Source organism: Rhinolophus hipposideros (assembly GCF_964194185.1).
Source record: "Rhinolophus hipposideros genome assembly, chromosome: 3".
In the NCBI taxonomy this organism is placed as follows: domain Eukaryota; kingdom Metazoa; phylum Chordata; class Mammalia; order Chiroptera; family Rhinolophidae; genus Rhinolophus; species Rhinolophus hipposideros.
In genome coordinates, this window is record NC_138049.1 from 91,156,924 (window position 1) to 91,161,863 (window position 4,940).

Here is a 4,940-nt window from a genome sequence, read left to right on the forward strand (position 1 = left end):
CCGAGGCCACCAAGAACGTGTACGCCTCGAGAGTCTTGGGGACTGGGACACAGAGAGGATGCAGGAGGACCAGGGACAAACAGAGGTGTAGATCCACCCAGGATGCTCAAGCACTCCCAGATCTGCTCAGGGCTGGAGGTGTTTGCTTGAGGACCAGGAGCCTGAGCCTGTTGGCAGGCAGCAGCCCCCTCTCCTCTGACGGACACACAGCTGAGGGGAACTGACAATGGGGCAGGGGGTCCCTCCCAACAGAAAGGGAACCCCGAGGAGCAGGGTGCCTGGCCCAGCAATTCCTGCATGAGGCGGCAGCATTGGAGTCAGCCCCTGTGTGTCCTCCTGCCCTTTTCTCTGGTCACCCCAGGGTAAATGTATCTTTTAAAGAAAATGTTTTACTTATTATTTACCAATATCACTATTTTATTAATATATCATTCATTTTTTGAGTGTCTTTATTATTTTCTGGGGTCCCACGTCGGATATCACATTACGCTCTTTATCAGGTCTGCTTAGGTTCCTCTTGACTGGGACATTTTCCCAGACTTCCCTTGCTTCGGAAATGCTTGACGCTTTTTATGTCTACACTTTAGGTATTTTGAAGAATGTTTCTGGGTTGGGATCTGTGTGATGTTCTTCTCATGATGGCTGTGGTTCTCTGTCTTGGGGAGGTCACTACGGAGGTGAAGTATGCTTTGATCACATCGTATCAGGAGTGCAGCTGTCACCATGACGTCACTGTTGTTGTTGGTAGAGGACAGCAGGGACCCATTGGAGGGGACTGCAAGGGAACCAACACTCATTGAGCATCTCGCCAGGTCCACTGTACTTATTACCTCCTTCAGTGTTCACAGTCACTGTAAGAGGTAGGTTTTAATAATCACCTCCTGTAGTGGAGGAAACTGCTACTGAGAGACGGTGACAAATTCCCACGCCAGCCTGTAAAATGCAGACTTAGTATTCAGAAGACTCATGTCTGTCTGGTGTGCAAACCTGCTTTCTTTCTACCATATCGTGTGTGTCCCTTGTCATCGGGCCAGATTGCCAGTGCTGGCTGGACTTGAGATTGATCTGAATACAGTTGCAGGTGTTGTGTGATATGCTCTTTGATACACTGAGTAGGAAACGTGCGGCTTCTTTCATATTGGATCCAGGTGCAAATGTTACCTGGAGACACTTGTTGTTACTGTCAGAGTGCTCCCCATATGGACTTAGTCTTACGTGAGAGCTCTGTTAACACACTGAGGTGAGCAAACATCATGTTAGATATCTTTGCAGTTTCATAAGTAGATGGAATTCCTTAGACTTGATGTAGAAATTGATAAGTAATTGAAATATTCAGAGGAAAATAACCCTATGATTTGCTCATGCCAGTTTGTCCCTTCGGGTGAGGGATTTTATGGTGCTAGGAAGAGAGTGGGGGTCTGACCATCGGCCACTATGTAAGTGTTCTGCATCAATATCCTGTGTCCCTGGCAGTAGTAGTGTGATCAGTGAGGCAGTGATGTCCCAGGAACATATATACGAGTATTGAGTGAGTTACTGAACCTCCTTTCTCTCTAGGCCAGATACACCTGCCTTTAACAAATATTGGCTACAAAATAGAAAGATGTCTCTTCATTACTAGATGCAAACTTAACCTAAACATTTAATGGAAGTAGCCGAGAGTAATATTGGTACCAGGGAGGTTGGAATTTCACTGATTTCAGAATGAATCATATAGATATAGGTATCATGAATAACGACAAAGGAACAAGGCTCACATCGACATATTTGAGTTAATATTGCAAGAAGAATGGTAGCTGGGCTGAGTGTACTGAGGTGTTTGGCATGTATAGTTATGCCTCCCGATAGCTGGAATTCTGTAGTGGATACTTTGTTGTCCAATATTTATTTTCCTCATACTACTTGGTACTAATATCTTGGATGTCTCTTAGAGAAAAACCTTCCTTACCAACCCTGGTCCTCAAACTTGTAGTTTTCAAAGTGGATTCTGATTAGTTTAAGCAAATCAGGAGAGCCCTCTCCATAGTCGCCTTGATTGGTTATGGAGGAGTAAGTGGTGTAAACAGTCCAATTAGAGTAAATCTCAGGCATTTTATTTGAAATGATGAGCATGGGATTGTTGTGGTGTTGAGAGAAAAAGCTTAGAAGTTGCTGCATTCACAGTAGAAAGAGACTTGTGTTGTTTGGGGGTGGGAGTCTTAAGGTAGAACCCTAAAGTCGAGCCAAATCCGAACAAAGAGAAAATGGTAAATTCTGAAGATATTTCTTGAATTCAAACTATTGCCTTAAGTCAGGTTTCTGACATGAGCAATTGAACCACACCATTTGTTTGTTTGTTTAAGGCTGTCCTGTACGTTTTTTTGTTTGTAGTTGAAAGATTCTTAAATGACACAGTCTCCAAATTCAACCATAACAGAAGAATAAATTATGGGGAAAATGAAAAGAAAAAATAGAAGTCACTATCAGTAAAAAGAATGCATATGCAGCCCATGCTGCTGTAAAGACTGGTGAGAATGTGCTAGAATACCTAGATGTGCCTTGTACATCACCTCTCCTTACCCATGGGAGAAGAAAAGAGAACGGTGAGAGAAATTGTGTCAGGGTTCAATAGCTCTGCTATGAAGTTCCCTATAGCAGAAGATGAGATAGAGATGGAAAGTGAGAGACAGAAAGATGAAACCAGAGAGGTGGAACTAGGACAGGGGTCAATAGCCAAAGACTATTGCTTGGAGATAGCTGGATCCTGAGAAGACCAGCGCAGTGACAGCTGATCCTGGCAGCGGGAATGTGGCACTGATTCTAGGAAGAAACACACACACAGACACACACACACACACACACACACGCGCGCGCGCGCGCGCGCGCGCGCGCGCACGCACACTCATATTCACACACGGAGGAATCCTGGAGGGAAGTTACATAAGCTACAGTCAAAGCTGCTGGGGCAGACATTTTCTCCAGGTTATACTTGTAAGCATCCCTGAGGTGACTGAAAGTGTTTTGGAAGTGAAACGCTGAAAAAGGAAAGAATCCATTTTTTTTCCCCAGCAGGGCAGGCATATGTGTTTATCAGTGAGAGCCCGGGGTAGTGCAATTTGGGGCATAAACACTCAGGTTCACCAGACACACTCAGCAGTGGTTGATCATTGTCACACTTCAGAGTCACAGTCTCCAGAGAAGAAAGACAGTTCCTCCTGATTATTGAAAATGGCAGTTTCAATCAATGCCAAGAATGCTCTTTGGAGATCTTTAAATTTGTAAGTTTATTAAGGGATTAGATTTTTGAGCCCAGTGTCGTTGCCTACTGGAATGGCATGACTCTGCAAGTCAGGAACCTGAGTTGTGCGTTTGGCTCTGACTTTCATTAGCTGGGCAATTTGGACTCCTTGGGTCTCCTCTGTCACTAACTAGTTATAGATACTTGGATACAAATTTAGACCCCCTTGGTTTGTTTTTTTGCAAAATGGGACTAATAACAAATATGCTATAGACATATTGTGAGGATTGAATGCAGTAATGTGTAAATGCGTTAGTACAGTGCTTATAACCCAGAAAAAAAAAAGATCTTAAATGAATCTATAGATTTCCCCAAAGTTATGGTATTGAGGTAAGAAAAATATATATGAATATTACTTATTACTAGACTTCTTAGGAGTTGAGAATCCAAGATCAAATCATCTTCAGCCTCCCCAATATCTCCCCAAGGATAAACGGGGGAACATTGCAAAGAGAGGTGTAGTTGGATTGTCATCCTAAGAAGCGCATAATAGTATTAACAGCAGTGGGCTCCAGGCAGAGCAGTGAGAGGTTGGGACATCTGTGGAGGAATGTGTGAATATAGAAATGGCCCATTTCACCATATATGACTTAGATGCATTTGTATTATGTGTATTCATCGTTGTGTCTTTGGTGCTGAGTGAAGGTGTGAGGTACCTGGTGGGACACATAAGTGATAAGGACACAATATTTTTTTCCAATTTTAAATTACAATTGACATACATTATATTATTTTCAGGTGTACAACATAGTGATTAGACATTTATATAACTTATGAGGTGATCACCCTGATAAATCTAGAAGCCATCTAACACCATACATAGTTATTACCATATCATTGACTATATTCCCTGTGCTGTTCTTTACATCCCCATGACTATTTTGTAACTGCCAATTTGTACTTTTTAATTCCTTCCCCTTTTTTCACCACCCCCTCCAATCCCCTTTTATCTGGCAAACATCAAAATGTTCTCCATAGTTATGAGTTTTGTTTCTGTTTTTTTTTTTTTTGTTGTTGTTGTTGTTCTTTAGATTCCACATTGTAAAGTAAATATAATGCGAGTTAGGTGCCCCTTTGTGCCTTCCACTTGTTGCATCAGGGGAATGCTCTGTCCGGATGGCACCCGGACACTGACTCCCCAGTCAGCAGGAGTAAACTCAGGGAGGCCTTGCCAGCCCCTCTGGTTGAACACTAGCTGACTTGCCGGTGGAATACATGAAGAGGATCACGTAGGTTGCGCTGTGGCCATAGTAACCTCATGTACCTTGTGAAACTGCCGGAATCATGTCCCCTGCCTTCTGCCCTAGATAATTACCCTGAAACTTGTGATTCATTGTCCCCCTGCTTGCTGATTGTGATCGTTATGGCCTAGCATTCTTCCAGACTGGTAATCTATTGGGAAAAAACCCTATATACTTAGTTTCCCAGGGAGCCCTAGTTGGAACTCTCCAAAGAGGACGCTCGCCAGACATACCTGCAGTCAAGAGGCTGTCTGGGTTCCCCGGTGCCTTGGAAACACTCTTCGGGTGGTAAGAACTCTCTGTTGCTCTTTATCTTATTTTGCTTTATTCTGTCTATCTTACTTTTTGCCTCACTTAATAAATAGTGTTTTGCTGCCTCAACTCTGTCTCAGTGTGCATGGTGAATGTGTATTCAACACCCA